Genomic DNA, 14,068 nt, shown 5'->3' with positions numbered 1-14,068 from the left:
AACACATGAAGAGACACTCCACAAAAAACAAGATGTACAGATAGTAAGTAAGCACATGAAAAGATCTTTGGTATCATTAGCTGTTAGGGAAATGTACATTAAAACCACAATGAGATATCACTACACACCTATCATAATGGTTAAAATTAAAAATAGCAACACTGCCAAATGCTGGTGAGGATGTAGAGAAACTGGATCACTTATACATTGCTGATAGGCATAGAAAATGAGACAGCTACTCTGGAAAACATTTTAACAGTTTCCTGAGAAACAAAGCATGACACTACCATATGACTTAGTCACAGAGATTTCCCTGCAATAAATCTCACCAGACCCATTAGAAGAGACTGGCTGCCCAAAAAACAGCAAACAGCAAAAGTATGCTTTCAAAGGGGAAGCCATTGCAAAAAAAAAAAAAAGAAAAGAAAAGAAAATGGCCTTAAGAGAAAAACCAAGAGAAAAACAGGGAATTGCAAACTTGTGTTCACACAAAAACCTGTACATGAGTTTTCATAGCAGCTTTATTCCTAATAGTCAAAAATTGAAGGAAAAAATGCCCTCAAATATCTCTCAGTAGATGAATGGTTAAACAAACCATGATACATCCATACCTTGGAATACTACTCAGAAATGAAAAGGAACAAACTACTGATACATACAATAATGCATTACGAGAATTATATTGAGCGAAAAAAAAAACCAATTCCAAAAGGTTATGTGCTGTATCATTTAATTTATGTAACATTCTTTTTGCTGTTGTTATTTTAAGACAGGGTGTCATTCTATCACCTAGGCTGGAGTGTGGTGGTGTGATCATGGTTCACTTCAGCCTTGACCTCCTGGGCTCAAGCAGTCTTCCTGCCTCAGCCCCCAAGTAACTGAGACTACAGATGTGCACCACCATGCCTGGTTAATTTTATTTTTTTTGTAGAGATAGGGTCTCACTATGTTGCCTGGGCTGGTCTTGAAATTCTGGTGTCAACAATCCTCCCACCTCAGACTCCCAAAGTGCTCGGATTACAGGTGTAGGCCACCATGCCTGACCCTATAATATTCTTGAAATGGAAATATTATAGAAATTGAGATGAGACTATTGGTTGCCAGGAGTTAAGGAAGGCATAGAGGCATCAGGAAAGTGGACATGGTTATAAAAAGGCAACATGACAGATCCTTGTGGTGATGGAAATATTCTGTGTCTTCACTGTATCAATGTCAATATCCTGGTTGTGAATAGTTTTGCAAAATGTTACCACTGGGGAAAACTGGGTAAAGGGTACATGGGACCTCTATTACTTGTTACAGTTACACATAAATCTATAATTTCCTCAATATAAAAAGTTTAATTTAAAATTGAGGCTAAGCATAAAAACACTGAACAGTTGTCTATTAAAGCCTAAAGTAAAGATTCTGCCCATAAAACAGCCCAATTTTATTTTTGCAAAGACAAATTAAATCAATATCATAAGAAGGAAAAAAACTTGTGAGATTCTGCTTCAGAAATGATGTAGTAACTCCTGTGGGGCCACACTCCTGGACAAGATCTAAAAAACAACTACCTGAAGGCACTTGAAAGTGACTAAAAGTAGGTGGGAACTGCAGAGAAGGCTGTAGTTGGAAGAAGGGAATGGCTTTTCACTTGAAGGCAGTCCTTAGTCCATACCAGACAGATTGGCTAAAACTTCAATGGAAATTTGCAGTCTTGGCCGGGCGTAGTGGCTCACGCCCGTAATCCCAGCACTTTGGGAGGCTGAGGCTGGCAGATCACCTGAGGTCAGGAGTTCGAGACCAGCCTGGCCATGGTGAAACCCCATCTCTACTAAAAATACAAAAAATTAGCTGGGCGTGGTGGTGCACGCCCGTAATCCCAGCTACTCGGGAGGCTGAGGCAAGAGAGTCGCTTGAACACTGGAGGCAGAGGTTGCAGTGAGCCAAGATTGTGGCATTGCTCTCCAGCCTGGGCAACAAGAGCCAAACTCCATCTCAAAAAAAAATTAGCCGGGGGTGGTGGCAGGCACCTGTAATCCCAGCTACTCAGGAGGCTGAGGTAGGAGAATTGCTTGAACCTGGGAGGCGGAGGTTGCAGTGAGCCAAGATCACACCATTGCACTGCAGCCTGGGGGAACAAGAGCAAGACTTCATCTCAAAGAAAAAAGAAAGAAAAGAAATTTGCAGTCTTACTGGCTTGAAGAAACAGATTGACAGAGTTCAAAGTGACCACTGCAACTGGAAACTGAGGGAAAAACCTCAGAAAGGAGACAGTGACAGAGGAGTGGCCTCCAATTCTGCAAAAAACCCTGCATGTAAGAATTCTGCACATAACAGTGGCTCCCCTGGAGAGAGTGAGAAGCCCCAGGGGCATAGGGTGCCACCTTTTACATTTCAGCTGGGCAGCAAGGTGAGTGGGCACAGTGGCTGCTCACCCCTCTGTGACAGTCACAGTATTACAGGCCAAGCAGGGAGACATCATGGCTCAAAGAATCTTGTCAAAGAATCTTGATGTTTTTACTCTAAATTTTTAAAAATGCAATATTTTTACTTAATACTTTAAGCATATGTGACACTTTGGTTTTATTCCTCCCTTCATAATGGTTTTTCTCTTAAGGCCTCTTTTTTTTTTTTTTTGCAATGCCTTCCCCTTTGAAAGCATACTTTTGCTGTTTGCTGTGTTTTGGGCAGCCAGTCTCTTCTGATGGGTCTGGTGTCTCTAGCTGCATGTATGGCCTCAGGAGAGTAAAGATCTGGGTCTGGGTTTAGGGTGTGTTGGGGCCAGAATCACAGATCACAGCTTTGTGAGGGTGGACAGAGCCCTGGCAGTTCTGGCTTACAGCCAAGGTGCTGGGCATACAGGCACCCATTAAAAAGTGGGTACATTTGGAAAAAAAAAAAAGAAAGAAAAGAATTCTGGACATAAACTCTGCTCAAATCTCTGGCTGATCTCTAAGCCACATATACAGAACATATCCAAAGAGTTCAGCCATGGATAAAAGAGCTAAACAAAGATTTCAGCTGCTGCCAACTGCAAGGAAGTTTGAGTTTAGAGTCTGAGGCAGGACTAATTAACTTTCTGTTAAAACAATCAAGACTATTTGATAGAATAGAACAGAATCTGAAATCTCTACAATGTATAATTTACAATGTCATGAATAAAATCAAAAATTACTAGACTTAGGAAGAAAAAGAAACTGTAACTCATAAGCAATCATTGCAGGCTGACCAGAAGATTTCACATATACTGAGTTAGCAAAGATTTTTAAGATGGCTATTAAAACTATGTTCAAGAGCATAAAGGACAATATCCTATAATTAATAAACAAACAGGACATATCAACACAGAGATCACAAGTATTTTTAAAAATCAAACAGAAATTCTAGAGCTGAGGCTGGGCATGGTGGCTCATGCCTATAATCTCAGCCCAGCACTTTGGGAGGTGAAGGAGGAAAGATCACTTCTATGAAAGAAGAAAGGAAGGGGAAGGGGAAGGGGAAGGGGAAGGGGAAGGAGAAGGAAATTCTAGAGCTAAAAAATAAAGAACTGAAACAAAATATTTAATGGATGGTCTTAATAGAAGACTAGAGACGTTATAAGAATAAGTGAACGTAAAGACAGATCATTAGAAATTATCAAATTTCAAGAACAGAGAGAAAAAAGATTGGAAAGTGGGAAAAGAAAGACAATAGAAATGGGGCTTAGTGACCTAAGGGACAATATAAACATTTCTAACATATGACTAATTAGAGTCCTGGGAGGAAGGAATGGAATAGAAAAAACATTTGTGGGCCGGGCGCGGTGGCTCACGCCTGTAATCCTAGCACTTTGAGAGGCCAAGGCGGGTGGATCACAAGGTCAGGAGATCGAGACCATCCTGGCTAACACTGTGAAACCGTATCTCTACTAAAAATACAAAAAAGTAGCCGGGTGTGGTGGTGGGTGCCTGTAGTCCCAGCTACTCGGGAGGATGAGGCAGGAGAATGGCATGAACCCAGAAGGTGGAGCTTGCAGTGAGCGGAGATCAAGCCACTGCACTCCAGCCTGGGCGACAGAGCAAGACTCTCCGTCTCAAAAACAAAAACAAAAAAAAAAATAAATAAAGAAAAAAGAAAAAACATTTGTGGAAATAACAGCTGAAAAACTTTCAAGTTTGTAGATTCAAGAAGCTCAGTGAACCCCAAGCGGAACAAATACCAAGTAAACCACATCTATAGTGTCTTTGTAAATTTTCTAAAAAGCAAGGATGAGAGAAAAATCTTAAAAACAGTTTTTAAAAATCAATACATTATAAACAGCGAATTACAATACAAATGACCACTGACTTCTCATCAAAAGTATTTGTTATTTAAGTGTTTCAAAGTCAGTGTCTTAGGTGTAATTCAACTTTAGTATACCACCAGCCAAAAAAAAAAAAAATGCAGTTGGACATGTGTCCATGATGCCAAGCCCTTTACATAATTATTGGGAATTTATTATTTGGTCACATCTTTCAAAATAGATCAAAGAGCAAGTTACTCCACAGTAAACTGACAAAAACCTAGTTGCTTAAGAAAATAAAACTGTGCCTTCAATATATAAATAAGTATTAGCACCAGGTTGTCATATCAGCCCTTGAAAGGCCAGGGTAGAAAGGATTGGTAGCAGAGAGTTTGGAAAAAAGATAGCTGATTAAATTGGATTATCATCCTGATGTCCCCTTCTTCTAATCTTTAGCCAGTGCTGTCTCCCTGGGGGTTTATTTTCTTTATATTCTTTGGATAACAGAAGTGTTAGTTTTCAGGTGATATTGACCTGATCCAGGACTAGAGTCAGATGACTTAAAAGAAAATTTTATAAGTCTCTTCAGGATCAAGATCAATGATTAAAAAAAAAAAAAGAAAGGTAACAATAGAGATTTCTGAAATTGAAGAAGTTTTCATCAGAGACATTCAAACAAATGAACTTACAGAGCTATTTTAAAGCTATCTTCACAATGGTTAGAAATAGAAAGCAAAAAATCAAATATAAAACATAAATCAGAAGTGGAATTGAGCATGTTATAGTGAATCTTACAAAATTTAACAACCTATAAGGATAAAAACATCTCAGGGGACCAAAGATAGAACCTCTTAGAATGGCTGTATTCTCAACAACCTTTCACATTAAAGTTGTAAAACCTGATTCTAACAATGGCACTGGACTGAAGGTGTTAAGCTTTTGAATTCTCAAATCTGTATTTCTTATCCTGTCTTTTCTTCCTGACTCTAGACTGCCATTCACCACCATCTCATGGTCAGAGGAGGTATGTTACTGAACACTATTTTCCTAACTTCAGTCATTCCAGCACTGTTGTCTCATGTTTTGCCATAAGTGTACAATCCTTGTACTATTATTTATTAGTTTTCTTTAAGTTGACTCACATTTTTTACTTGTATGTAATTGAAAATCATAGCTGCAATGAGAAAAGCAGTGCAATTAGCATCAATAAAATTATAGAGAAATAAATGTAATATAAAACATAATTAGGTTCTAATTAGATGTTGTTGTCTTCCAAAGTCTGACACCTGTTCTGTCTTAGATAAAACAAAAACTATCCGATGTTAAATAACATTAATATCAGACTGAGCCTTTCTCCTTGATACAATTGGAAAGATTTTTACAGGATTAAATGAAAACTGACAACGTAAAAAATAAGAGAGGGAGAAGAGAAAAGTGAGCATGGTCCAAAGTTACACTCAAGTATCAACAGAAAAAAATTCTAATATACTATTAAAGAGAATGGAGGCATGACTAGAATTGGATAGTTAAAAAAAAAAATCTATTCCTTGAGTTATGCTCTGTCTTCACCTCCATGTTCCCTTTGATTATTCTTTGAATAGAGAATATCATATTTGCAATGATAGGAAGTAAATTAAAATAATCAAAACAGTGGCACTTATAAAATTCTGCAAAATGCAATAACAGGTGCTTATATTTGGTAGAAATTCTTCTGAATAAGTTTGATTTTTTTGTTTGTCTGACAATGTACAAAATCTAATTTTCTCTAAGTGGAATTAACTATATTTATTGTGCTTTCAGATAAGTTTAATATTTCCTTTTACATTTTGAATAAGGTATATAACCATCCAGGCTAATAAAGTTAAACTAACAACTGCTGGCAAAATTTTAACAATCAATTGACTTTAGATTGATGTTTATTCTACATAAAAAATTTAAAAGTCATTTTATAAAGGTTATTCAACAAGAGAATTGAATGAAATATATCAAGATTTTATTTTATTTTATTTTATTTGAGATGGAGTCTCACTCTGTCATCCAGGCTGCAGTGCAGTGGCGCGATCTTGGCTCACTGAAAGCTCCACCTTCTGGGTTCATGCCATTCTCCTGCCTCAGCCTCCTGAGTAGCTGGGACCAGAGGTGCCTGCCACCAGGCCCAGCTAACTTTTTGTATTTTTAGTAGAGACAGGATTTCACCGTGTTAGCCAGGATGGTCTCGATCTCCTGACCTCGTGATCCACCTGCCTCGGCCTCCCAAAGTGCTGGGATTACAGGCCTGAGCCACCGTACCCGGCCTAAGATTTTATTTTATTAAATACAATCTACCGAGAGGGAGGGAGAGGGGGAGAGAGAGAGAGAGAGAGAGAGAACGAACATAAAACAAGTTCTTTCCAAAAGTTTACTGTAGCATATAGGGTGAAATGGAGAATTGTAATTGTTTTAAAATCTGAAACTATTATTGTATTGTTCTAGTATAATGCTATTTTAATATGAAATCCCAATTAAAATATACTGTTATTGTCTCATTATAAAAAGAGAGAGAGAACTGAGGGTTCTGGTGTTGATAACGTCAGAGTAGCTAGTACTACGACAACTCTCCCACAGAAAACAATGATAAATCCTGGACAAAATGTGACCAACTATTTTAAGACACTGGAGAGGGACCAAAAGCAGGCAGAAATCAGAAGGGATTTCAAAGTTAAATGAGGGGAACCATACTAATTTGATGGGATCTACATTTATCCATATTTTCCTATATTTTTACAGCATGGGGCAGTTAGAACTCAAGTAGAAATATGCAGTCTTATTTGCTGGAGGTGTCAAAGACTGGGATTTCAGAGCTGCAAGAGTGGCCAGAAATCTAAAGTGAAATCTGAGAAAAAAGCCATGAAAGAGGGAGTCCCCAAATCTGCATATAAACTCCTGTCAACTAGTTGGCTGACCCCCCAACCTGTGCATGTGCAGAGATTATTTCAAGGGGCCCACTGGAAAGCAATAGTTGAAAGGATGAGAGAACTGAGCAGATATGTCAGCTACTATCTACTGCAGGAGAGAAGGAGTTTGAGCGCTGCATAGTTAAGAGACTCAGTAAACACCTTGGTCTTTGAATAGGCTCACGCTGAAAAATCATAAAATCAAGACTTCACAAGGTTAAGGTGATCTGCCAGGAACCTAATTGTCTGCAGAACAAATATCAACACTCTTCAGAGAAATCTAACAGAAATCAGAGTCTCTACAAAGTATCATCCAGGATGTCCATTATAAATATGAAATTACTAGACATGTGGAAAAACAGGAAAATTTGACCCAGACTCAAGAAAAAAAATTGTGACATAAAAATATACCCTAAGATGACTCAGATGTAATTGGTAGACAAGGATTTTAAAGCAGCTATTATATGTAGTTTCAAGAACTTAAAAGATAGTCATAGTGAGTAGACAGATGGGGAGTATCAACAGAGAAATGAAAATTATAAGAAAAAATAAATTGGAAATTCGAAAATAAAAGGTACAATTGCTGTAATAAACAATGTACAGGGTGAGCTGACAAAGAGATTGCATATAGTCAAATAAGGACTAAACTCTGATTTTTATTTTGCCCAAATTCCTGTCTAAGGGGTCAGGAGAGTCATGCCCTACAGACCATAAATTCTCATCAGAATGGGTTTTATTTAACCCTATAGATCATGATTTATTTTCCAACCTGACTCCGGCATAACATTACAAGACAAGGTGGCCAGGTGCAGTGGCTCACACCTGTAATCCCAGCACTTGGGGAGGCCGAAAGGGGTGGATCACCTGAGGTCAGGAGTTCGAGACCAGCCTGGCCAACATGGCGAAACCCCATCTCTACTAAAAATACTAAAATTGCTGGGCCTGGTGGCATATGCCTGTAGTCCCAGCTACTTGGGAGGCTGAGGAAGGAGAATAGTTTGAACCCAGGAGGCAGAGGTTGCACAGGGAGCCAAGATCGCACCACTGCACTCCAGCCTGGGCAACAGAGTAAGACTCCTTCTCAAAAAAATTAATAATAATTATGAGATGAGGAATAAAATCCAAATATTTTACCCCGAAACATGTTTCTTTGCCATATTTTGAAATGGCCCTGCAAAGCTGTTCTGCATGGGGGAAAATTTGCACCTGTAATGAATCTCTATTAACGTAGTTAGATCTTTTTCTTTCAGACCCTCCCAATCCTAAAGAGATTAACTAAGATCTGCATAGGAAACATTTGTCATCTATTGTCCCTAAAGGCAGCCACTATAAGACTTTAAAAGAACTTTCGTCTTTACAATCTTTATCTTAACCTGAACATTCCCTTTCTATCAATCCCAGGTCTTTAGACAAACACAACCAATTGTCAACCAGAAAACATTTAAATTCACCTGTAGCCTGGAAGACCCCCTGCTTTGAGTTGTCTCGCCTTTCTGGACCAAACCATTGTATTTCTTAAATGTATTTGATTGATGTCTCATGCCTCTCTAAAATGTATAAAACCAAGCTGCACCCCAATCACTTCAGGCACATGTTCTCAGGACCTCCTGAGGGTGCTGTCACAGGCCATGGTCACTTGTATTTGGCTCAGAATAAATCTCTTCAAATATTTTACAGTTTGACTCTTTTCATCAACACAAAGAAGGAGTCAGAACTTTAAGACAGATCAGTATAAATTATCCAATCTGAGGAAAAGAGAAAAATCAATTTTAAAAATAAAACAAATACTCAGTGACATATGAGACAATATCAAACAGACTAAAATACATGTAATTGACATCCAAGGAGAAAAACTCAGAGAACAAATGAGTCAGAAAAGAATTTGAGTAAATAAAATAGTCTCCCTCCTTATTCTTGGAGGATGTGTTCCAAGACCCCCAGTAGTACCTAAAACCATGAATAGTACCTGCTATGGTTTGAATATGTTTTCCAAAGTTCATATGTTAGAACCTTAATCCCCTGTGCAGCAGTCTTGAGAGGTGGGTCATTAAGGAAGTAATTAGGTTGTGAGAGCTCTGCTCTCATAAATAAATAGTGCAGGAGTGGGAGTGGGATCCTGATAGAAAGAAGTTTGGCCTGATTTTCTCTCTCGCTTGCTCACCATGTGATGCTTTCCACCTTGGAATGACTTTGTCAGATGCCAGTGCCATGCTCTTGGACTTTCCAGCCTCCAGAACCATGAGCCAAATAAACTTCTGTTCCTTATAAATTACCCAGTCTGTGGTATTCTGTGATAGCAGCAGAAAATGAACTAAGACAGTACTTAATGCTACATATACACTCTTTTTCCTATACATAAATACCTATGATAAAGTTGAATGTATAAATTAAACACATTACTCTTGTACTTTAGGCTCATTATTAAGTCAAATAAGGACTACTTGAATATAAGCACTGCAATATCATGATAACAGATCTGATAACCAAGACTGCTAGTAGTAGGTAATATATATATTGTGGATATGCTGGACAAAAGGATGATTCATTTCTCAGGCAGAATGGAGTGAGATGGTGCAAAACTTCATCATGCCTCTGAGAATGGCATGCAATTTAAAACTTATATTGTTTATTTCTGAAATTTCCCATTTAATATTTCCAATCTTAGTTGACTGCAGGTAGCTGAAACTGTGGAAAGTGGAACTGTAGAGAAGAAGGGACAATGGTAATGGCTGAAATTTTGCCAAATTTAGTGAGAAATATCACTTTACAGATATACAAAGCTCAGCAAACCCAAGCAGAATAAACACAAAGAAAACCACACTTAATCACAGTATAGTCAAACTACTGAAATCAAAGAGAAAAATAATTCTTTCTTTCTTTCTTTTTTTTTGAGACGGAGTCTTGCTCTGTCGCTCAGGCTGGAGTGCAGTGGCTCAATCTCAGCTCACTGCAACCTCCGCCTCCTGGAGTCAAGCAATTCTCCTGCCTCAGCCTCCCGAGTAGCTGGGATTACAGGTGCACGCCACCATGCCCAGCTAATTTTTGTATTTTTAGTAGCGACGGGGTTTCACCATGTTGGCCAGGCTAGTCTGAAACTCCTGATCTCAGGTGATCTGCCCACCTCGGCCTCCCAAAGTGCTGAGATTACAGGTGTGAGCCACTGCGTCCAGCTGAGAAAAAGAATTTCTTGAAAGCAGCCAGAGGGAAAGAAAAACATATTACATACAGGGGAACAACGTTAAGAAGGACTGCCAGCTTCTCATCTGAAGCAATGGAGGCCAGAAGGTGATGAAACAACATCTTTAAAAACGCTAGGGGAAAAAATCTCTGCCAAAAACTCAATATGGAGTGAAGGTATCATCGAAAATGGGCATAAGGTAAGGCGTTTTGAAATATCAGGGTGATAAAACTCATCAACAGTAGACATATAGTACAAAAAAAGAGTTTAGCTGAAAGAAATGACATTATATGAAATTTGGATCTACTGAGTGGAAGGAAGAGCATAAGAAATGATAAATGTGCAGATAAATAGAAAGGGCTAACTTTTTTCTTTCATTATTTCTTTCTTTAGAGACAAAGTCTCACTCTGTCACCCAGGCTGGAGTACAGTGGTGCCATTATAGCTCACTGTAGACTTGAACTTCTTAGATCAAGTGATTCTCCTGCCTCTGCCTCCCAAATAGCTGGGACTTCTGGCACACACCACCAGGCCTGGCTATTTTTTTTTTTATTTTGTAGAGACAGGGTCTGGCTATGTTGCCCAGGCTGTTCTCAAACTACTGGCCTCAAGTGATCCTCTTTTCTCAGCCTACCAAAGGGCTGGGATTATAGGCATGAGCCACCATACCCTGACTTTTTTTCTTTCTTAATTTCTTTTAGAAAGCAGCGGATTGCTGAAAGCAAATAATATTGTATTATGGGATTTTAACATAATATAAAACCTATAAAAAGTATATATGACAACAATAACAAAAATAATGGGGAAAGTAAACAAAATTATACTATTACCAGGTTCTCAATTTTATGTGAAGTGGTACAATATTAACTCAGAATGTACTAATAAATTAAGAATCCATATTGTAATCCCTAAAGCAAGTATGAAAATAATACAAGAGGTATAGTTAAAAAGCCAATCGAGCAACTAAGATTGAGTACTAAAAATATTTGACTTACCAAAAATAAGGATGGGAAGGAGAAACAAAGGAACAAAAAATATTTGAGACAATTGGAAAACAAAGAACAAAACAGTAGAATTTAATTCAACATACTGATAATTATATCAGATGTAAATGTATTAAACACATCAATTAAAAGGCTGTGACTATAGACTGAATCAAAAAGGAAGACCCAGGCCAGGCACAGTGGCTCACGCCTGTAATCCCAGCACTTTCAGAGGCCAAGGCAGCGTGGATCACCTGAGGTCAGGAGTTTGAGACCAGCCTGGTCAACATGGTAAAACCCCGTCTCTACTAAAAATACAAAAATTAGCCAGATGTGGTGGTGTGTGCCTGTAGTCCCAGCTACTCAGGAGGCTGAGTCAGGAGAATTGCTTGAACCCGGGAGATGGAGGTCACAGTGAGCCGAGATCGTACCACTCCGCTCCAGCCTGGGTGACAGAGTGAGACTCTATCTCAGAAAAAAAGGAAGACCCACTGTGTGCTGTCTAAAAGAGGCCCACTTTAAATGGAAAGGCATAGGTTGAAAATAAAAGGATAAGGAAAGATATACCAGATAGACAGTAAGTATAAAAAAGTAAGAGAGGCTATATTAATGCCAGACAAATTAAGCTTCAAAACCAGAAAGTATTATCAGAAACAAACAAACACATTTTATAATGATAAAAGGGTTAAGTCACCAGGAAGATCTTTCAGTCCTAAATGGCAATATAGAGAAGCCCTGTCTCTACAAAAAATTTTAAAATTAGCCAAGTGTAGTGGTGCACACCTATAGTTGCAGCTGCTTGGGAGGCTGAGGTAGGAGGATTATATGAATCCAGAATTCAAGGCTGCACTGAGCCATGCACTGCACTCCAGCATGGGCAAGAGAGTGAGACCCTGTCTCAAAAAAAAGTAAACAAACAAACAGAATTTGAAGAATTTGAAAATCACAATCAAGAAACTTTAATTACTCAATTGATATTTATAACACATTTCACCCAGTAACTATAGAATAGCAAAATATGCATTATTTTCAAGTGCAAATGGAACATTCATCTAGATATACCATACCATGTGTTAGGTCAGAAATAAATCTTAATAAATTTCAAAAGAAATTCTAATTGTGCATATTTCTTAACCACAGGGAATTAAGTTAGAAATCAATACCATTAAGATATCTAGAAAAGTCTCAAATATTTGGAAATTAAACAGCACACAATTAAATAATCCATGAGTCATAAATTATAAGGGGAAAAATATTTTGTACTGAATGATGATAAAAGTACATTAGAGCGCCTGGTGCGGTGGTTCACGCCTGTAATCCCAGCACTTTGGGAGGCTGAGGTGGGAGGACAACCTGAGGTCAGGAGTTTGAGACAAGCCTGGCCAACATGGTGAAACCCCATCTCTACTAAAAATACAAAAATTAGCCGGGTGTGGTGGTGGGTGCCTGTAAGTCAAGGAGAATCACTTGAACCAGGGAGGTGGAGGTTGCAGTGAGCCGAGATTGTGCCATTGCACTCCAGCCTGGGAGACAGAGTGAGACTCCGTCTCAAAAAAAGAAAAACAGTACATTAGAAAAGGCAAAATGAAACAATGGTAATAAAAATCAGAATAGTGATTGCCTACGGAATATGGGGATTAAGTGAAAAATGGCACGAGGGATGACGTTCTTGAATTAGCAAAGATGTGACTTTAACTGTTTTTGAGGATAGACTGTCTGAACCAAAGGCAGTGATGCCACTGTGTGCTATGAGTGCCATTACTATAATTATTATTATTATTATTTTTTTTTTTTTTGAGACGAAGTCTCGCTCTTTTCTCCCAGGCAGGAGTGCAATGGCAAATGGCACGATCTCGGCTCACTGCAACCTCCACCTCCCGGGTTCAAGCCATTCTCCTGCCTCAGCCTCCCAAGTAGCTGGGATTACAGGCGCCTGCCACCACATCTGGCTAATTTTTGTATTTTTAGTAGAGACGGGAGTTCACCATGTTGGCCAGGCTGGTCTCAAACTCCTGACCTCAGGTGATCTGCCCACCTCGGCCTTCCAAAGTGCTGGGAGTACAGGCGTGAGCCACCGTGCCCAGCCTATTACTACCATTATATGTCTCCAGCCAAGACTTTTCCTCTGAATGCCAAATTCATATGTTTAATAAGCAACTTGATGTCACTTTGAATGTAACATATCAATAATGGGACTGTTGATTCCCTCCTTACATCTACTTGTCTCCAAATCTTTTCCACTGCAATAAATGGCATTATCATTTACCCAGTTGCTTAAGCCAAAAACCTAAGCATTATTCTTAATTTCTCTCTGCTTTTTTTTTTTTTTTTTTGAGACCGAATCTCAGTCTGTCGCCCAGGCTGAAGTGCGGTGGCGCGATCTCAGATTACTGCAAGCTCCGCCTCCCAGGTTCACACCATTCTCCTGCCTCAGCCTCCCGAGTAGCTGGGACTACAGGCGCCCACCACCACCCCTGGCTAATTTTTTGTATTTTTAGTAGAGACGGGGTTTCACCATGTTAGCCAGGATGGTCTTGATTTCCTGACCTCGTGATCCACCTGCCTCCGCCTGCCAAAATGCTGAGATTACAGGTGTGAGCCACCGTGCTCGGCCAATTTCTCTCTGTTTCTTATGTTTCACATCTAATCTGTCACCAAATACTGTTGATTCTGCTTCTAAGGTACAGTAGTTCCTCCTTATCCTCAGTTTTGCTTTCCACAGTCTTAG

Source organism: Gorilla gorilla, chromosome 11 (genome assembly GCF_029281585.2).
Source record: "Gorilla gorilla gorilla isolate KB3781 chromosome 11, NHGRI_mGorGor1-v2.1_pri, whole genome shotgun sequence".
In the NCBI taxonomy this organism is placed as follows: Eukaryota; Metazoa; Chordata; class Mammalia; order Primates; family Hominidae; genus Gorilla; species Gorilla gorilla.
This window is presented reverse-complemented; position numbering follows the sequence as displayed.